General features: G+C 35.4%; 1 protein-coding gene across 4 annotated transcripts in view; it reads left to right on the forward strand.

The window, feature by feature from the left end:
• Positions 1-5,038: 5,038 nt before the first annotated feature.
• Positions 5,039-23,242, forward strand: part of LOC134648133 (sodium bicarbonate cotransporter 3) — a 74,851-nt gene continuing 56,647 nt past the window's right edge. For all 4 annotated transcript variants that reach the window (XM_063502605.1, XM_063502606.1, XM_063502607.1 and 1 more), the window contains exon 1: positions 5,039-5,057. The gene's annotated coding sequence lies outside the window, so the exon portion shown is untranslated. The remainder of the gene's footprint in view (positions 5,058-23,242) is intronic.

A 23,242-nucleotide genomic window follows, 5' to 3' on the forward strand; every position in this document is an offset into this window, starting at 1 on the left:
GTAATCCTACAACTTAATAGTTGGGGTGCCCCTGGCAACAAGGACGCTTATAAGTTGTGTTAGGTTAGGACACTTAGGGCCACTTGCACCATTCACTAACCCGGGGTTAACCGGTTAAACCTGGCATTGCCATGGTTACTAGTACAATTTGACACTGCGTTAAGGGTTTAATTGCTTAACTCCGGGTTAGTGGGATGGTGCAAGTGGGCCTTAAAAAGTTAAGATTATGTTAAAAATTTGCTAAAGATACGATATGTAAGTGTCGAAAGTGACGTTATTTCTTGAAGAAACGTCACTTTTGACACTGACATATCAAATCCATATCGTATCTATAAGTAATATTTGACGTATCTTAAAGTTCGAATCGGGTCGACTGTCAAAGTAACCTATGTATTACTATGTTTGTTATGGGAGCTGGCAAAGGTGAGACGAATAAGCTGGAATCCTTCAGCATAAAAGAAAATGTTGACCAAAGCTTTTTAGAGAACACAATGTAAGTAGTTTCTCATTAGGGTAAATTTAATTATCTTTCAAAGCTGCAAAGCAAACCCAAGAGTAAATTCGGCTATTCATTTGGATCCCTCTTGGACAACATCACCACTGCTATTATAGTTCGTTTTTTTTTGCATTAGAAAGAAGGTAAGCGATCTTGACATGTCTTTTAATTGAAGAGCGCTTTTTGAAAATCAGTAACTATTGTTTACGAAAGCTGAAGAATATAAATGATCGTATTAGATTAATAATTGTTACATATTTGCCGTGACTTATTTTTAAAACGTGTTTTTCAATTAAAAGACACATCAAGATTGTTTACCTTTTTTCTAATGCTAAAAAATACAAACTATAGAGGATCATTATACCTTCATTGTGTGTTATCATTAACATACAATGTAGCAGTGTAAAAAAAATCTGATTATGATTCTAAATCGATTGGCAAAAGAAAGTAATTTGTAGGATAATCGATCCATTTTTACAACAAAATAACCGATTTATGATACCGTCAATTTAAAAGACTTGTAAAAACCAATTTAACTAAGAAAGCCTACTATAAAATATCAGATTATATAACTGATATTGTATACCTATGTGGGAAAATGAATAAATATAAAAAATATAAATAAATAAAAAACTGAATAACCCAGGAGGTCTAACCAACTAAAATAATGTATAGAAATAGTCACGTGACTTTACGAAACATGTCATCCCAGCATGTATGGCATTACTCGATGTGCGAGTGTCATCTTGGCTATGCCCCCTTTACCTACCATCATTTTTAGAATGTGTAGCGAAAACGCTGTAATATTTTCGTGAGAATCACCCCACGGATCTATCAACCCTACTTGTTGCTAGGGCGTTGCCCCCTGGCCCATTGCCAAGTCGGCTAGGCCCGCAACTCGGTCAACTTAGATTTATTCTTCTGAAGAAACTGAAGATTGGAATTGACCTCTTGGCGTAGCTGTACCTACTGCCGTATTCGAACTTCAAGATATACACAAGATACGACACGTATTAGATCCATTCTAGATACATTATTAGTTTAGATTTCAACTAGTTCTCTTTTGCAGCGCAATTCGGGCAACCAATGTCACTTTTACGATAGATCGTGTTAGATATCTATTAGATGTGAATTAGATCTCTAAGTAATATCTTGTGGAAATCGTTAAAGAGCATCTCCAGAATCGCGGAAATGTCAAATTTGACAGGTTAGATCTTAAACATATCGTTATCTAAAAGATATCTAATAGATGTCTATTACAAAATCCGAATCGGGCCCCTAGTGTACCTTGTGTAGTGTACCGTAATACTCGTGTATTACGTCGCTTCTGTGCTACGCGACAGCTACGCCGTAGCACCTGCTTAGCAAATGACCAAATGCATTAAATCTAAAATGCTGAAAATTGGATTGAAAGTTTTCTCGTGTACAGTGGGCCAAGAAAGTGGTCTACCAGTTTTAATAAAAGTTTCTGCGACATCTAACGATCGATAAGGTTGACACTGACATTCATGTCAAATCGACCTTGTTGTCTCATAACGTTCAAACGAACCTCAACCGTAGGGTGGTAAACCACATTTTTGGCCGACTGTACATATATTTCTTAACACGTTCCCTGTCCGGGAACCCCCAATGTTCTTTCTTTCAGGAGTCCGTGCTTCCACTATGGGTTCACAACTTCAAAGTTGAAGCACACTTGGACGAGTGACTTTGTTCTGAGTAGTTACGCCACTTTCTGAAGATGTTACTTTCTGAGTTCGTCACTTTCTGATTTTGATATCGAATTAAGATTAAGATTAAGATGTTTACTCACCATAATAATTAAGAGCGGCCTCATCATCAAATCAGACATTTTTAGGGTTCCGTACCTCAAAAGGAAAAGACGGAACCCTAATAGGATCACTCGTGCGTCTGTCTGTCCGTCCGTCTGTCACAGCCTATTTTCTCCGAAACTACTAGACCAATTAAGTTGAAATTTGGCATACATATGTAAGTTTGTGACCCAAAGATGGAGGTGTAACGTAAATAAATGAATTTCAAATATGGAGGCCATTTTTGGGGGGTAAATGAGAAAATTAAAAAAAAAGTATTTCAAACTATATCGTGTTATATATCAAATGAAAGTGCTCGTTGTAAGAATCTCAAATATATTTTTTTTACACTTTTAGAATAAATAGTTTAGCAGTTATTCAAGAAAATAGGCAAAAAATGACCATTCCTCCCCCTTATCTCCGAAACTACTGGGTCTAAAATTAAAAAAAAAATACACAAAATAGTTCTTTACCTATAAATGACAGGAAAACCTATTAGAAGTGTGCAGTCAAGCGTGAGTCGGACTTAATGTACGGAACCCTTGGAACGCGAGTCCGACTCGCACTTGGCCGGTTTTTGGGTGTAGCGATACCATGGGACCCCAAAGGGATTTTTTCTCTTTTTCATTGGCTAAGTACCTATACACACAATACATACATATTCATGTCTTCCGCCTTTTGTTTTTCCATGTCACTCAAAAGCGAATTATCGTAAGCGCCCAAGAAAATTAGTATATACATAAGCCGTTTGTTACAATGCAACCCAATAGACATGCATTTACTTTCAAAATAGCATAAGTTACCTAGAGAGTTGAAATCAGATACGCCATTTTGGTTTTAGCAGAATAAAGCATCAAAGTAAAAAGGGCTTAAGTGCGCGAGTATTGCATGGTTGTTATGTCTTTTTGGTTTGTATATGGTGAGGCCAATGCCCGTCTAGCCAGAATCGACCTGGGGTATTTTCATTCCCACTTTAAAGTGGGATGTAAAGTTGCTATTAGGAATTGGAGAACCATTTGTTAAGCAAAGTGGACACAATGAACCCTGTTTGATTTTGATTTGAAACCAATACCTAAGATATAGAATCGGACCGGACGGACCTCTACGACCTACGTGGCATTTTACAATGACAAAGTGGCATAGTCATCATTTAAGTCAAATTTATATGAAAATATGACGTTTATAATGACACTCCCTCACTTTGTTCTGTTCAAGCCGGTGCAAAGTCAGCTTATATAGAGTCCCACCATCCCACCACCAGCACCACCACCATGCCACCAGTTTCTGCCAAAGGCGTCGACGTCATCTCACCATCACCATCAAGGTTTAAAAATTATATTAAACGTGATGTAATGTTGAAATTGGAATCCTAAACCTACCATAAAAAATATGTAGACTGCTTTATATAAATTAGCAAGACCTTTTTAAGGCGGCTTGGTAAGAATTATTTATCTCTTCGTCAGACGGTCAACACGATACTTAATTAATCTTAGCGATAAGCCGAAAATTAAATGATACCGTCACACCATTATGAATTCAGCCTACGTTGTATAAAGGTAGGTACCAGATCACTTACCTACAAGGCGATGCATGTAAGACAAATCACAGTCCCACACATCTTCACTGAAAGAAATACTTGTATAACAGTTAGAAAATAAAATGTCGATGTACTTTTCTTGCCATAACTTTTTTTACATAGAGATTTGACTGGAATATATAAAACCCGTTCCCATGGCACCTATATTGTTTATTCTTATGGATTCCAGGGCTGGTGTCCATACAAAGTGTATGCGGATTTAGCCGAAAAACGAGATAAGTACTGACACATATTACTGCTTTTCACATAAACTATGAGGAAAATAAAAAAATCTAAAAAAAGAATGTGCAAAAAATGTAAAAATAGTGTGCTAGAACAAAAAAGTGTTACTTTGCTCCCTCCTAGTAGGGAGGAAAAGTGCCACTTTGATCCCTCCTAGCAGGGAAGAAAACGCTAAAAGTAGTGTGAAAATCAAATTCCTTAACTGTACTTACGTCGTATCAGAAATTATTGTCATTTGTGGCAGCAATGTGTTATTGTGTCATAACAGATATACATCAGATTAACTCCACAGATGTTTCCGACAGCGCAAATGGAACTTTTGATGTGTCCTATTGTATTCGGTAAGGCGGATATAATTTTCAGGGACATAACAGTCTCATTCCTACTCAAATAAGCATAAACCCCACTAATATGTCGAATGAACTTCCACTACCAATTCCACACAAAAATCACCTTTATATCGTATGTGTTACAGCCTTTTAAAGTGCTTTGTATTGAACTCGACAGCTTTTCAGCTGTAAACATTGTGTTGAATTTTGTATGGAAATCGGATAGTATGAAGACATAGCTGTGAGTGTGTGTTGAGGCAAGGCGGGGTTATAGCGCATGCGTCGTGGCTCTAACGAATAAGGGATGTATTCGACCAGGCGTTCGCCTGAGCACAACCAGCGTAACCAAGATCTCTTCCTATACCTAGTTGCCACGGATCTCCAGGTCTAAAGTTACTGGTTCTCTGGAATCAAATTGCTGGTATGTGGTTATAGGAATGTGCAGACAGCTCCCGAAGCCAGATCTACTCGCTGCTTCCACCGCATATCTCGTGTTTTATGAATGAATGTGTTTGAATATTGTTTTATAAGTGAAATATACGAATAAACAAGTTTAGTGAGGTGCAGTTAATTTTTGTTTGAGGACTCGGAGATGTGCTGAATTGGTAAGTTTTTATTTTAAAATCAAATGTGAAAGTTGAAGAATATTGGTTTTATTTTTATTAGTGATTTTAATGCCGGTTACATGAAGTATTTTTGATGTGCCTTTGTTTTACACGTAGGATGAACAATGTTTTTTAACTTAGCATACTAACCTAATAGTTATACATATTTGGGTTACATTTACCTCCTCGTGTCTACTCGTGAGTCAAATATTTATTGTTATTTACTTTTTCATATATTCATCACGTAGGTATGTAAAAGTTGCTCAGGGTATACATTTTTTGAAAAATTTAATAGGTAAGTATTGAAAATTTAACATTAATAACTTAATAGTCAGCCGCAGCAGCTGTTATTGAGCCACCGATCTGATTTAAATTTGTGCAATCCTCAACTTGATCCTATTTTAACCAACTTAAAAGTTTATGTGTATTAACTCCATATCCTCCATAAAATGAGTATTATTTAGTAAGTATGCCACGAGCTGAGGCAAAAAGCCGGGATGATGCGAAAAAAGATGTATTGTGTTATTATACTATTTTTTTTGTGTTTTTAATAATGTTTCGTATTGATTACCTAGTTCGTCATTTCGTTATTAATTGCCGCTTAATACGTAGGTACCGGCTTAAACAAATTTCGGTCCTATTACTGTTAGTTACCTAGAGAAGCGTATATTAATTAAGCGAGATAATTACCTATTATCCTAAATGACTCGACTAGGCCACAATGCGCGGTATCGTGCGGCAGGAACCCATTTGTACCGACATTTTAATAACCGTCAAACCACCCAACTACATATATCTAATTATCTAGTACACAGTACACAAGTTCATTACCTAATTAAGTATTAATAGGTACCAATCAAGGTACTTTCTGGTGTCGTTTGAGGTTATTTCTTATATATATGAATATAGCTTGCCTTCAATCGATATTTTAATAATAGTCACACTACGATTGTCCACAGAAATATACAGATATGTTATTTCTACTCAGAATCACGAGCTCTTTCTATCCTAATAGGAGAAAAAAAGTGTCCCAATATTCCATACATTTTTCGATCTTTCCATTCCGCGACCGCCATACAAAGTCTATGAAAAATGGTGACGGAATGGAAATAAAAACCTTAGGACACTTTTTTTCTCCTATTAGGATAGAAAGAGCTCGATTCTGAGTAGAAATAACTAAAAAAATCCCAAATTTGAAAAAAAAGTGTAGGGGACAACAAAAAAAAAACGCCCAGCGACTTTAAAAAAAATACACAAACAGGTTTACGCAACATTGCCAGTGGCTGTTTTTTTGTATGTATTGTTTCTGTAAGATAAGACTGATGTAATGACAGAGTAATAATTTTGTGTGGTGTAAATAGGGTCTCCAAGAAGGCACAAATTTAATATTATATTCCTTTATGAATATATTCGAAAATAAACTGAAGCGTGGTCAATTTTAGGGGCAATATAGGTTCTTATTTCAGAAAATGTTATTGAAAACACAGGGCCGATTTTCGCTGTTGTGCCTACAAAAACATCAATTTTATATAACTATGATTGATCCGCGCCTGATGCTATTATAATTCCGAAGCAGTGTCAAAATATTTTCCTAGGAAAATATAGATATCACGAACAATTCACTTTTTTTCTACCTATATGATTGTAGATAAGCTGAATGACCATAACAGTTTGGTACCTAATGGTTTGTATTAGGTCTATAATTGTTATAATAATGATACCTCCTTTGTAACTATTCAAACTTCAAAGTCACCTCCATATTTTATAGATGTAACTATTTCTAATAGATCATTTATTATTTGTTAAATGTACCTGTACCAGACTATCGCTAACAGAATAAACTGAAGACAAATATGTGGAGAGTTTCAAGTCAAAGAATCAAAGAATCCGATCACAGTGGGACGACTAATAAGTTATTATCTTCGGCTGAATAGGAAAACATTTGATAGAAATACCAATCTCATCCCTACTAGTACATATTATAAATGCAAAAGTAACTCTCTGCCTGTAACCTGTACCTAGTGTTGTAAATAACGCTCATTTCGAGGCTTAAAGACTCGAACCCTTAAGACTCTCGAGGCTTAACGCCTCAAAGGCGGCAAAGACGATTTCTTACATCCATACGCGTAAAATAAATAAATACAATTCTCAAATATAGTCGAGTCTTCAAGACTCACGAGTCTTGTGGGCTCGAGTCTTTAAGCCTAAAAATAAGCGTTATCCACAACACTGCTTGTACCTCTTCACCACCGTACCTACCTACCCAATTAATTAAGCCTAAGGATGACAGGGAAATGATAAAATTAGCATCCCGTACCATCGGATGTCTTTAACAACTTACTTCAATATCCGGACGCTAATTAAGGCAAATCTTTTCAATCGATCAAAGGACTGTTCTTGACTGCTTCCGAAATTATACTGGTTTGCAGTACCGTAAAATGGGGTGAGTAGGGTTCGCGGGGAGAGTTGGGTTATGAATGGGGAGAGACGGGTTGAAAGGGGGGTGAGATGGATTTTTAAGGCTACTGCTACGAGAATAATGTATTCCAATTTAAATAGAGTATTTAAAATGGAGCTATAGTAATACTCATAATAAAAAAAATTGATCCAACAATCTTCCAAAATCACCTTTGTATGAAAACCCAACTCACCCTAAATACGAGGGACTACGGGGTGAGGTGGGTTTTCCTGTTCATCGTCAAAATTATGAAATGGAACTACCCAAAATAAAATAAAAACTAAAATACAAACTTCCGGAACACTTATTATATACACCATTCGGTTTGCAATGTTTGCATATGTAAAAATAAAATGGTATCGAGGTTTGAATATCAGTTTTGCGCCTACTCACCCCATTTTACGGTACCTAAACCAGGATAAGTGTAATCTCCTCTTATGTACAGGAGTTTCATAATTAGGAGAAAGGGAGGAAGAGTTAAGTACAAGCCGTTATGACGTAAATAATACTTTAAAATATAGGAGTCTTTTTTAAGAGCAAAACTGTAATGCAGTAAAATAAGTATCGATTTATATTTTTATCTCTGAGGTGACCCTCGCGCAGGCAGCTTTCTCGCGCAAAGATTGGCCATAGCAATCCAGCGCGGGAACGCTGCCTGCGTGATGAGCACCTTACCATGGGCGCTAAATTTTGATAGGTATTTATGATTTTTTTAGCTTTAGTTATTAGTTGTAGTTAATTTTAGTTTTACATTCATTTTATAACACTTATTATACAATAAATGAGTTATATTTTTATCTGTGATGTACATTTACATAGGTTACTTATGTTCTTAATTCTTAGATATTTAGTATATAAAACTGATCCTTTCGTATAAAACTGCTTCAGATCACAAAAAAAATGCTAAAAAGGAGCACGCGGACCTGTATAACGGATAATGCTCTAGGGACAGCTTTCCCTTTTGGGCCCGGAAGGTCACCGTTGCTTCCAGAAAAGTTAAAAACTGCCAAACCATAATGCTAGGTCAAGGAAGAAAAGGTTCAAGTGTGAGGCTGTTAGCTTGAGAGGCGAGGGAATGACATCCCAGTGGTTAATATCCTTGGCAGAATTAAGTGGTACAAATCAAGTTTTGAGGCGGAAATTACGTTGGAGTAAGGGTTTTGATCAGATATTTCCTTGTAAAGTTTATCTTTGGAGTTTATGTTGTCATTCATTATTTTCTTCAAAATCTTAGCGTAATTGATATGATTTAATTCATAGTTAAAATATGTAGGTAAGTTTTTTGGTAGGTACATAAGTCGGAAAATATTAAGATTAGGTACCTACAGACATTTTTATGTCACAAAGCAATGCAATTTTTTTTATCAAAAAAGCCAATCTGCTAAATTTATGTTACAAAAATTGCTATCTTGCCAGAATTCCCGAAGCATGCAATAAGAAAAGTTAACATTTTATTGAATTTATTTCCTCTTTGTGTCTGTATCAACAATACATGCACTTGACTCTGTTGAAGCCGAACAAATTCTCCGAAGCCTTTTATAGAGCTGATCTCCAGCAACCGTATATAACCCTGACATGCTGAGTTACATAAATGAAGGACTTTTCATTCATATTCATAGGGAAATCATTTTCTCAAAGTGATATATTTGAACTTGAATGTTATTGTTATTGTTTAGCAGCAGTCGTTTTTTTAGTGGAGCATAGGTAGAGTAAATCATACTATATTTATTAAATATTTTGATTTGTATTTATATGTAGTAATGCATAGTTCTATATGAAATGAAAAGAAAAAGTGACCAAACCCTCTCGTGGCGAAGGCCGGATTCGAATTTTCATTTTACCCCGTCACGGTGGTACCCGTCCCAATATCTCGAGTATATGCAATATTAGAAAGACTAGTGCGTGCGTGCTTGAAACTCCGTTACGAGTCCCATAGGGGAACTTGTTTGCCTAATAAAATATGGCATACGCATTTGAGTAAGTTCGTTGACAATGCAGTATCGTGGGAGACGGAAGATATATAATAATAAAAAGTTAAACTTATTACAATAGTCTCCTTGTAGATTTCAACACTACGAATAAAAGAAGAATTACAGTGGCATTTTGCCGATTGAAATTCCCGGAGAATCATTTATTTCTACTGATATACTGGATAGATACTTTTAGTAGCCTAAAATCACAATTACTAGAACGTCTCTGTGTAGGCGTCGACTCCACAAATATAAGAAAGAATAGAATAGTTGATTTTCACCCATATTCGAACTTTAAGATACGTCAACTATTACAATAGCTATAGAAACGATATGGATCGGATATGTCAGTGTCAAACAAGTGTCAAAACTGACGTTTCTTCAAACAAAAACTTCACTTTTGACACTTGTTTGACACTGACAATGACATATCCGATCCATGTCGTTTAGATATCTAATATTTGACGTATCTTAAAGTTCGAATATGCCCGTTTCTTCCGTTTTCAATCCACAGTGTTTATATATTTTTACTATTTTTAGTTATCTGAAATCACAATTACTAACTTTAGGGCCAATTTGTTCCAATCACGAAAATATAATATCTTACTTAAATGCCAAGTCAGACGCCGATATTGCTCATAAAGTATGAAAGACAAACTAAAGTTTTATTGCAAATGTTCCATTTAAATATTTAACAGCGGGTGGAACTTGCTACGGCCGGGCTGATGCTAGAAAAGCAAACTTTATATAAAGTTTGATAATATTAACCTACTGTATATTTATGTTAATGTGCATTTTCTATATATCAATCAATGCTTTTTCTGTTAGATGTTATATGTTTTTTATTTCCAAATTTTTCTTATTCACATATAATTATTATGTGAATTAAGTAGTGTTCGTCTTTTATATCATTTAATAACTACTTATTTAATTTTGTTTTCGATTACCGCGACCTTGACCCCCGCGATACAGGCCATGCCTAGTGCGTGCGGGGTTCACTGTAATAAGATTCTTAAATTTTTATGGTCAATAAAGATTTTGTTATTGTTATAAAAAACTATTTTAACGGATTGTATTGTACTTGTCAAAATTACAATGTGCAAAACTACCTACATACAAAAATAAATAACTTGATTTAGGTACCTACATACCTACATCAAGATAACTACTTCTTAATATCTTTAAAGCCATTTTCAAAAGTAAGACTTATTTGAGTTATTTCGTTCAACCCAAATGTAATTAACAAGCTAAAACAAAATCCCTCAGGACGCCTCCGCAAGTTACATGAATGAAACGTAATTTTATCAACTCTGACGCAATCCTATCACGAATCATGATTTCATTTGTAAATATACCTCCAGAGACTTATAAAATTCACACCTTCGTGTACCAGGGGTCGAAATAAAATACACTATGCTATGTACGATAAGAGCGTGACCGGTAAAACTTTGAAAAAAAGTAAAGAGTTATCATGTCAAATACTATCATATGAGAGTATTGTAATTACATATTCATGCTTTATTTTTAATAAAACGTCCAGTCTCCTGAATTATGAACAATACCTTGGTATCTTTGAGGTATAATTTCGACCAAATTTTCAGCTAAAATGCAAGGTAAAGACGTACGCACAGACTTCAGTTCTCCAGTTAGGTCAATAATACTAAGAGTGTTATTTCCTCGTAATTTAAGCTTTATCCACGCCCAAACATTTTGAACTGGGTTGGCGTCAGGTGATTGTGAGGGCCAATCCAAAACATCGACGCCATTTTCAGTTTTTCATGCAGTACAGTGCTGACTTCGGCATTTAGGGTCATTATTCTCTTGCGAGATCCAAGAAGCCTTATCCTTCAATCGAGAACTTTTGAAAACGGAAGGCGACAATGCCTTTTCATCAATTTTCACCATTTTATGGGCGTCCAGTGTATCGGTGCACAAGTGCAAATGGCCGAAACCCTGCTTCGAGAAGCATCCCCAAACATGTTCCTCTACTGGGTAATTCTCGGTTCGCACGAGTACTCTATTATTTGTCGTAGAACAAGCCTAAGTCAAGTAATTAACTGCCCAAAAAGAAACTTCATCGGAAAAAAAAAATAACTGCAATCTCGGTTTTTGTTTTCTTTCGCCCACGGTAGCCTTTTTTTCATATGTTATTCAGTAAAAGAGAAGCTTCTTCACCGTACTGCAATATTTTAAACCATTTTCATTCAAACTCCTTTTAATTGTATCTAGAGATATCTACAAACCTTTTTTCTCCAATTTTACTTGCCCAGAACCGCCAGAACGCAATGATAGAAGTGGATTTTTTGAAAACATCTGCAAGACCCGTTTTACCTCTGTGGAGGAGGTATTTTTTGTTTTCCCGCGGTCTGGTAAGTCGTAAACATTTTTATACTCCATATAATGCTTCATTCACTTAATTACAAACGCCTTCGATTTATTTATATACAATCAGCAGGTTTTCGTGACATTTTGGGCCCTTTCGGGTACGTACAGAGGAACACTGCCTCATAACGTGAATCGTAAGCGGCATTCTTTTTTTTAATTGAACTTTAGGTGGGAAACTGTCAAAAGATTTTTATTATTTTTTACGAAGCATTTTAGACAAAAGAACATTCTATTCAGCGAGTACTTTTTTTTCTCTGCCACATCCTTAAAATATACATAAACACTGGTCACGCTCTTGTCAAACACACTGTAAATGAAAATCGGTAGCAATTCAAAGAATTAGGATAAGTTATTTCTGATCTAAGCAATTAATACCCATTCCAAAAAACTAAGGAGATTAAGAAACTAATTAAGAAATTAATAGGATATATACCTAGATCAATCATAATGAAATCTGAGTAATTGGAAATCCCAAAAAACGTTAAAATATCAGTGTTCTCGATTTCAGTCTTAACGTTACAAGATATTTGAAAAGTATCACAGTTTTATCGAAATGATTGAAAAAAGTCTTACTCAACTGTATTGCGAGGACTGAATCCAAAAATAAAAAAAGCACGCCTCGCCTTGTTAAATTCTTCAAGTAATAGTGACGCACGTAAGAGCTGAATATGAATATTTATATGGAAATTACAGAGTCTTCTTCGATATTGATTAAAAGAATACCCAAGTGACTAAATACGCCTTGACGCTTTACTGATCACGTTTAATATGTATTTGGAGATTATCGTCTGGGTCTCTGTTTTATAAGTTCAAACACGCTTAATAATATCTAAACCAATCAACAACTAAATCGGTGATATCCTTGTTACAGGTTTTCAGGTCAGCTAATGACTATGAAAAGGTTTTTTCATACCCCGGTTTGAAGGGTGCAATTGCAATTGCGCGGTATGACGTTTGACATAGCATTATCACTTATCAGTGACTCATAAGTACATAATTTAAATAATTCAAACATATACAGATAACATTCAAATGTTCAACATTGAGGCAATCGTGGTAAATAAGGTCCATTAGGTAATTTTTAATCTATACAATACGATCAACAAGACCGTATCAAAATAAGATCAAATAACCATAACAATTCCTTTAATCTGAATCGGGCTCTAGGTATTTTACAAAAGACTGAGTCCACGCGCTTGACCTACATGTCACGTCCTGATACTTATCTGCGGGGCCTAGATGCTAAACAGTCTACCTTGGTGCCTACCTCGTACCTACTAAGCTATGCAGTTTTACCTGTAACTTTCTATTTGACTTTTAAATAAAGGTATATTGTATGAAAGATGTTGGTACGTACCTATTCTAAACTTGGTCGATTTTTTAATTCTTGTTCCCTAATTGGCGATTGTTTCATGATATAAATGGACTCGAATGGTATAAAGTTGAAAAAAAAGTACGTTCAAGTCACTGACTCGCTTTCAATTCAAAGGAAGGTTGGTTCAATCGACATCCAAAGTAAGAAAAAGTGTGAAAAACTTGAAATCTATATTGCCTCGATTTCCAACTCACCGGCTACCAGTTATCTTATGGAATTCCAAATTACATGTGAATTTAAAAATAAAGGTACTAGCACTAAAAAAAGGTAAATGATTATAGTCGCTGCTAACAAAGTTGTTGGTGGCAGAATATAAATATTTCCAATAGCTAAGCTGATATTTCAAAATGAACTTTATTCTTTTCAGCTAATGGCGTAATTTGATTTACTAAGAGCAAAAAGTAAACAGTGGCATTTTTGTTGAGAACAGCTCTTTGTGTTTTTAAAACGCTTTTTGGGTCTTACATCCCTGTGAATAATTAAGTGAATGTAATATAACACTTTAAACTCTCGCGTTTTGTACACATATTTAATAAACATTAAACTTTGACGGGTAGCTGCAATTTCTTAGTCTACCCGAACATTTTTATTAACTAATTTCGGGTAGTTTAGTGGTGTTTTATTAATATCTCCGTTGACATTTGTTGGGACGTCAGTCTTTCCGTGACCACAGCTGGTGCAACTCAGCTGAAACGTCGGAATTAAAGGTAAAAACAATGAAATTATATCGCGTTAGACCCGTTTGTGTAATTCAATAAGTGAATGTAGCAAAATTAAAGTAATTCTGTCAAGAAATTTATAAAACTTGTAAACAGTAATTTCTCACCTGATTTACACAACAGGGAGGCTTGAGATAAATCTAGCTTGAGTAACATCATAATGTTATAATTAAATATTGCATATAAGCTGTGCTACAAATTGAACATGAGTGACATGAGTCACGAGGTTACGCAACTGTAAATTGATGGCAATGGTCTCATTCGCGGTGGAAATTTCATTAAGGTAGGAACACAAGTTATTTTCACTTAGTACTATGATATGGGCGTATCTCAAGTTTACGATCTCCTCTGCAGGGCTGTCTACGAAATAAAGAGATACAATTCTTTTGAATTTATTTTATTACACACTTAATTATACAGAGCTTTATACAGAAGATACCACGGTTGACTAAGAAATAATAAATCATGCTTGCGTGTATTACTTAAATGTTGGGAATACACAATATTTGTATGTAGGTACGTATTAGGCTACTTAAATTAAGGATGTTGTGAAATATATGAGCCATATATCTGTGAATAAATAGATAGAATATTCTTTATCTCATTGCACACCAGGATATATAGAGATTCAATTTTTTTTTAAAGAAAATGTAAAATCGCTATTTTTGTAAAGTTAGTTAGTGTTTTTGTTTGTTTTTTTAGGGTTCCGTACCCAAAGAGTAAAAACGGGACCCTATTACTAAGACTCCGCTGTCCGTCCGTCCGTCTGTCACCAGGCTGTATCTCACGAACCGTGATAGTTAGACAGTTGAAATTTTCACAGATGATGTATTTCTATTGCCGCTATAACAATAAATACTAAAAACAGAATAAAATAAAGATTTAAGTGGGGCTCCCATACAACAAACGTGATTTTTGACCGAAGTTAAGCAACGTCGGGCGGGGTCAGTACTTGGATGGGTGACCATTTTTTTTGCTTGTACTGCTCTATTTTTTGTTGATGGTGCGGAACCCTCCGTGCGCGAGTCCGACTCGCACTTGGCCGGTTTTTTTTTTGCTTGTTTTGCTCTATTTTTTGATGATGGTGCGGAACCCTCCGTGCGCGAGTCCGACTCGCACTTGGCCGGTTTTTTTAATTAAGTAATTAATCTCTTTAACACACAAAATTAAAAACGACAGCAAAAGCAGGTACCTATAGTTTATCATAGGACTGTCTCATTTCAAATATAGGCAGAGAGAATCATATTATCTTTGTCTTACCAGCAACCAAAAGAAAAGGATGAGTATAGTTTTCCTGGTTCTTACTTCTTACCGACTGACAAATTGGTTTGACCAACTATACTTACCAGCATAAAATTAATTAGGTGCGTAATTCACAGCATCGTTTCCAGTTTCGAGGAAAACAATGGGGTAATGAAGCTTGCAATAAGAGAAATTCGATCATTAACTTTATTTATGTCAACGATTGTTCCTGTAAATGTTAGAAACAATTCTCGCCATTTCAGAGAGTTAAATCGTAAATACACACACGAGTAAAGAAATAAAAATTATATTCTATGACAGTTTCATTACTATCTATGCACAAGATATATTATCATGGTCCAATTCGGCTTATTATTAACCGGGCAACTAAAATATTAAACAGGAACTTTCATTTGGCATATAATAATATAATTTGGCTGTGCATTAATATTTTAGCGCCAAAAAAAATATATTTTAGCCTCAAATATAAGCATCATATTATTAAAAAAACTGGCAGCAAAATCAAGCCACCCAAAAAAATTATAGGGAACTTAAAGTGATAGGTTGGCATCTAAAATAATAAATTGGCAACTAATATTGTAAAGCGATCATAAAATTTAGTTGTCATCTAGGTGTTCACACCTAAGTAATCAACTAATCATAACTGAGCATATCGTTTCAGCTAGGTAGTATTTTAACACGAAAGCAGTTAAATTTAATGAATATTGGTCACTTTTTACACAAAACACCTCAAATTAATTTACCAATACGCAATGGTCAGTATACTTATAGTCGAAATTTCTAATCATGAAATGCCTAATGGCCATTATACCATTAGATCTTTAAATTTTTAATTACTAAGTTCAGTAGGTACCACTTTGTTCTGCTAGAGTCAACAGATAGGTGCGACGACGAGCGAAGCGAGGAGGAGCGTGTTAGGTTGATCGTGTAATGATCAAACAAAATATTTTAAAAGAACTTCATTATTTAATAGATAGCCGTTTTCTTTTTAAAATGTGCTTCATAAATGGTCTCCAATATATTAATTCAGTTGCCAAATAAATACTTGGTACCTGCCTAAAAATAATCAAAAGCTGTAACGGCATTAAAATACAACTGATATTGATATATTTTAAGGCTCCGTTTTTGTTGCCAAATTATTAATTTTAGTAGCCATTTCTATTTTTTTAAACTACCCAAATTCGTTTAATTAGTTGACCGGTTAAATACGTGCCGTTCAATTCTATAGGTACTTACATATAACATTAGGTAAACGTACTGGTGCGCGACGCGGTCCCAGTACATCTCATCTTGAAACCTAAGTCTTTGTAAATAGAGGTGACAGCAGGGTGTCATCTATTGGGCATTAGCATGTCGAGCACTAGTACGTTTACCTTACAGGCTGTCCCAAAAATATGTTAACATTTTTTTCCTGCGGCATATTGTTGATAATTTTAACAAACGTTTCTGTTTATGTATCAGAGCTAAAGGAATATATTTTCAAGATATACGTCTTGTTTTGGTTAAATTATTGTAGTTTTACTACTTAATGACATCTTGTAAAAGACTGTTTTACAAAAAAACTGCAAAGTTAGAGTCTGTTCGGAAATAGAAGAGTCGTGGAATGTATTGGGGGATACTTTCCACGACTATTCTCTTTCCGCACATGCAGACACTATAGCAGTTATACTTGACATTTACTGTCCTCCAGTCCTTATACACATAAACTGCACAAAAAGGGTACTTATTTCCTAGCTAATGTGTGTGACATAAAGCCACAAGCTACGACCACAACCTTTTATTTGCCTTATAACGAGACACAGCTTATACGAATCCACCGTCTAGACGTCACCTCGTAAACAAAGCCAAACAAAGCTATTCGACATTCGAAATTGAAGGTACAGTGGGCCAAGAAAGTGGTCTACCAGTTTTGACAAAAGTTTCTGCGAGATCTAACGATCGCTAAGGTTGACTTTTCTAACGGAGTTTAGGGGAAATCGACCTTGTTGTCTCATGACGTTCAAACGAACCTCAACCGTAGGGTGGTAGACTACATTTTTGGCCGACTGTACGAGACGTTCGATACAAAAACAATTTGAACGGAATTAACGGAACTTCGACATTTTGTTACATAGAAAATGGCACGTACCTGTTACTTGTTGTTAGTCTGTCTATGTCCAATATAGGTTCAATAAGATACCTACATTGTTTTCGTTAAATGCTTTTTGGAGCAGCGTCTGGTGGATAAAAGTTTACTTTGGCGGTTAAATAGACTAATTTATTTAATATTAAGTAGTGTTTATACAGGGTGCTTCCTGTAATAGCTTTCCAGGTGCTTTCCTGTTCAGCAACTTTAAAAAATTATGAATCCTTTAGACTTCCTCTTTTTCATACAAAATAAATATTGCCTTCAATGTACGCTGACATCAGTGTGTTTGACGTTGCTTGTCACGCTTTAAACATAACAAAATTTGCAATACATTGCGTCTTAGAATAAACTTTAAAGTGTAATAAAAATCAAAACATGAGTTATTTTCAAAAGTTGCTGAACAAATGTTGGTCAGTTTGAGGAGTACAGCCTACAGTTTAATTTATTGCTCCTGTTACAGGAAGCACCCTGTAGATATATACAGTCGGCAAATCTTAATATAACGTATGTACTTATCTAGTATACACTGTCTAGTATAAATTGTATAAGCGAGTGCGCTAACTTCTGTCTAGTTATTGTCACGCGTATTTCATCAAATTGTAGAGAAAAAAATTTTACCGACGAATAAAACCTTGATGTACCTATTTTCATTTTGAGGATTTTTTTTTTTAATTACATAATATCACCAGTTACTTGTGACATTGCTACATTTGAGAATACATAATTTAATTAAAAGAAAGTAAAAATATTACACAGCAAAAATTATAATTTAATAGGTACCATAACAAGTCAACACCACGCAAATCAAGAACAAGCCGAACTTATCCTTATGTAATTATTTTTACGAAGTTGCTACAAATGAATAGGCGTTACCAAAACTTCCAGACCAATTATATTACGCAATTAGATACCTACGTGGCTGTCTGCTGCCCCTTAAGACGTAATCTAAGCTAGCTCAAGTAAAACTGACACATTGAGGTCTTATTATCTTAGCCTAGCACTAGCAGTGAAGGAGGTCCAGCCCTAGTAGCACGGTCGCATTTTTATCGTTTATCACCATGCCTGTCACGTTCTAACATGTATGTAAGTGCGAAAGTGACGGGCATAGTGATAGTCGATAAAAATGGAACCGTGGGTTCGAATCACGATATGTTTTATCACGAACTAGCGAGTAGCGACCCGACCCGGCTTTGCACGGTTTAACAAATTATACATAAACCTTCCTTTTGAATCCTTCTACCTATTTAAAACCGCATCAAAATCCGTTGCGTAGTTTTAAAGATCTAAGCATACATACAGACAGACAGACAGCAGGAAGCGATTTTGTTTTATACTATGTAGTGATATTTGTTTCGGAGTTAAGGATGTTTTCTCTCGGTATGTATTTATCTATTTAAGTATGTATGCAGTGGACGAGTCTCGAGTATATTATACTCGTATTAGCTTTCTGTTAAAGTTTTTAGGAAATTTCGTTATTTAACGTGTGAAAACTTTTAGCATTAGGGCCAATTTTGAAGAAGAATGAATTCGATAACTAAGACTTAGAATCAAAGATTTATATTGAGGTATCACCTGCTCGTCTGCATAACAACAAGTTAGTACTATATTTATACAACGTAATTTCGTTACAGCTTGTGAAGAATTTGTACGTACCGGACGATACCGGTCTTGCCCGAGCCTTAAAAAGTACTTCTGAAATCAAGAACTTTTCTTTTCACGATTTTCTCGAGTTTGCCAATTAGTGGCAAGTAAAGATCATTAAAATAATTACTAATAATTTTTTATTTACTTTTTTATTTACTAATATTTTTTTGTTAAATTACCTACCTTAGATTTTGGGAAAATATTGTTTCATTCATAATTCCTTGACTTGTTAGAGAATGCTGGAGCGCTTTTCGATTTTTATTAATCATAGCATTTCAACTATTATAATATATTCTTTAGCTAATATGGCCAAATATACTTTTCATAATTCCTGCACCAGTACTTGTATGCCCCATCAAGCATAATAATCGCAAACATATAGTAACAAATAAGTACATACATAATTGTATTTTATTTCAGGAGTATTACGAAAAACAATCGAATAACTGCGAGGCAATTATTTTATGTGGACATTGTAATAAATATCTGTGATTCAAGTTTTGTGCCTCCGGGAAATACCTAAGTGTAAGGCCTGAGTGGACGCACGAAGCGGAGCGTTCGGCGGGGCATGCAGCGTAGCGTCGGGCTCACAAGTGATTTGAGCAGCGTGCACTAAGGCCGCTCCTATACGTTTGCATTTGTTTAACATGCACGCAGCACGCCCCGCCCCGCTGTACGCCCAACTTGAGCGTCCACTCAGGCCTTACACTCTTGAATTGGACGCTTCAGCTTAGCCGGCAAACAAGATACATAATGCTCTGAATTATTCATGTCATGTTACACTTATGTTCCGAAGCTTACCCGTTGCATGGAGCAAAAGCAGAGCATTGGATGTAGAGGTACAGTCAGCTGCAGAGATTAAAACCGATTTTTATTTGGTTATATTATAACACTTTAAACTCTCGCGTTTTGTACACATATTTAATTACACAAACGGGTCTACCGCGATATAATTTCATTGTTTTTACCTTTAATTCCGACGTTTCAGCTGAGTTGCACCAGCTGTGGTCACGGAAAAACTGACGTCCCAACAATTTTTTTTTTGTTTTATTAATTGATAAAATTTACACAGCATTACAGCGGACTAATACGTTGTGAAAATTATAATAGACAATATTTATACAAACAAGGTACATGATACAGTCTAGAAAGGAAAAACAGAACAAAATGTCAGAAAGAAAAACTAATAAAAGACAGAAGATTCACGCTTATCCATCGCCTCACAGAACTTCATACATTCTTTACACAGATCCATCCAACTACTTGCAAATAAATCACATTCCGGTGCTGATGCGAGGAGCGCGTTAATATATTGTAGAGCGCGGACAAGTGGTGATTTGCCATGGGACGTAGTGCGTGTTTTAGGCACAGCTAATAGGTGACGACTACGTGGTCGAAAATTAAATTGAGCCTTAGCCAATAGATGGAACGAACAGGCGTACGAGCTGTGCAACTAGTTCAGGGCAGTCCGAGTTCCCCCGTAAGACATTACATCCAGTAGTCAAGAGCGCGTAGTTACGCCTTATCTCTAAGGGATTAAACCCTAAAACGCCAAGCAGGAACTTTGATGGGTACAAATATGGATAATACCCGTGAATCTTTTTATATAAGAACCGCAAAAAGGCTTTCTGGATTTTTTCCAGAAGCAAGACGTACCTACTTGTCCTTATGCGGGTTCCAAATGACCGATGCGGAAATGTCAACGGAGATATTAATAAAACACCACTAAACTACCCGAAATTAGTTTATAAAAATGTTCGGGGTAGACAAAGAAATTGCAGCCACCCGTCAAAGTTTAATGTTTGTTTAAGTTTAATGTTTTTTTTTTGTTGCCAATTTCTTTTTCGTCAGCTTTCGATAAAACTTGGTGGATAGATAAAGTTCCCTATTATGTACAGTATATTTAAGCGCAATTTCACCGTATGTCCTTAAAAAAATCTTCCACTGAGTTTCGACAATGTATGGTATTTTGGTAAATCAATGGTCCCAATGGAATGCATCTTCTTATAACATTCTTGTACGTCTTAAATTTGTCACTTTCTATAGGAAAATTGACAGAAATAAGAACAAAAAAAACTATACTCATCCTTTTCTTTTGGGTGCTAGTACTAGTGTAAGACAAATATAGTATGATTCTCTCTGTATATGTTTGAAATTGAAATGAGACAGTCCTTTGACAAACTATAGACACCTTTAGTGCATAAGTAATATACACTAGGAGAACAACAAGAAACAAGAAAGTTCCGAGATGGTTCCGATATAGATATAGATTTTCTCCTTATTGTTCTCGACTTTCGCCTCGGTGATTTAATTTGACACATCTCAACATGTGGAGCAAATACCTAAGTAACTAATAACTAATAAACGGAGTTTGAAATATTCAACATAGAAGAGACTCTATATTAAATATCTTTAAATAGACATTGAATGAGTTTTGTCTCAACAACAGTCCTATTACGTAACTCATCCGTAACAAGTTACGAAGCGAGACTAATATTCTCTGATCTAAATATAAAATAATACAAACAATCAACATAGACTTATGAGGCCTTCAATTTTGCCAATTTGAGTTAGATAAAAACCATCACTACCGTCTGAAATAAGTAATATGTGGCTTTCCATTAGAAAAGGGTCCTTTTGCTCCTTGTCAATAAGGATATTTTCCTGATGCAAAGATCCTTATACTCCTTAAGCTTGATCTAATTCTCCTTATACTCCTTAAACAAAAACCCACTAGTAAATTGACATTCAGAGACAATTTAAATTTGTTTAAATTTTACATTGCAAGTTCCATAGAATGACACTTTACATGTTTAATTTTGCAAATATAGTTTGTCAAAGGACTGTCTCATTTCAAACATAAACAGAGAGAGTCATACTGTCATTGTCTTACACTAGTACTAGCACCCAAAAGAAAAGGATGAGTATTGTTTTTGGTTTTATTTACTGACAATTTGGTTTGAGCAACTATAGCAAGCCAAGCAAGACGTCACTTTGACACATATAACCGCGGGTAATTTAGGCTTGCGATCTCATTATGCCTTTTGGCCTGCACAGCAAACTGACATTGAAGTATTTAATTGAATATTAAGCGTAAAAGCAAGCATTGATGGAAAAGTTCATAAGTAACGTTATTTTCAAAGATGAAAGCTAATCTTCTTTTTATAAAAATAAATAGTTTTAGTTTATATGTTTCAGTTTGAAATCGGAAATCTGTCGCTGGAGACCCTGTACATATAGAACATTTTAAATTGTAACTCATGTAGGAACTCACTCTAGTATTCCCAGCTCGCCAATCTATAGCTTCAGAGAGCTTGTTTGATTTATGTAAAACGTCCTCGGAGTGTGTATAATGATCCTCTAGAGCCGAAGTGAAGCTTGAACGTCGCCCTGACACTAATCATGTATAAATTATTGGATTATCGGATGGCATGTTTCTATTTATGATGCGCATAATAGTTATTTGTTTTACAAGGGGCCAAAGTTGTTGTTTAACCACTCGTGCTAATATTGATACCCGAGCAAGCGAAAGATTACAAAATTGAACCACGAGCGAACCAGAGAGCATGACGTGGATAACAACCGTAAATATGAAGATAGTTAGAATTTACGATTGTTATGCGTGTTGTAGTAGATGACATAGGTACCTATTCAACTTGTTATAGAACTTATTAGAACCCTAGCGTTAACCTTTCGTATAATATGCGTATGGTAGGAGTATAAACTTGTATATTGCGGTCTAAAATTGTGGGTTCAAACATCGGATGTACCGTATAGAGCCGAATAAAATGTTTTAGAAAAAAAAAAGCAAAAAGAGTACGAAAAATGTGATTAGAATAGGAGAGACGAGACGAGACTTATAGACGAGAGGTTAAACAGAAAGCTAACACTATAGGTACCATCGCCCACACTCGTTAACTGTCCATCCAGTAAACCTTATTACAAAAGGAATAAGGCCCACCAATGGACAGTTAACAGTGTTGCTATTTGTACATATGTAGTAAAACCGAACTGTTTGTCAACTGACGCTTAATGTCATGTCGCTGATGTAGGGCCTATTCTAGCCACACTAACTTACATAAGGCATCACATATCAAACAGTTCGCTGTGTAAACAAAGCCTACTATTAGCTATTCGCAAAGTCTATAACCACACCGCTATTAGTAAACCAGTGTATTTAAGTCAAAATTTCGATCCCGCATATTGAATGCCGATGAGACAGAAAGGTTCTTGAGCACTGACA

The sequence above is a fragment of the Cydia amplana genome, chromosome 5 (genome assembly GCF_948474715.1).
Source record: "Cydia amplana chromosome 5, ilCydAmpl1.1, whole genome shotgun sequence".
In the NCBI taxonomy this organism is placed as follows: domain Eukaryota; kingdom Metazoa; phylum Arthropoda; class Insecta; order Lepidoptera; family Tortricidae; genus Cydia; species Cydia amplana.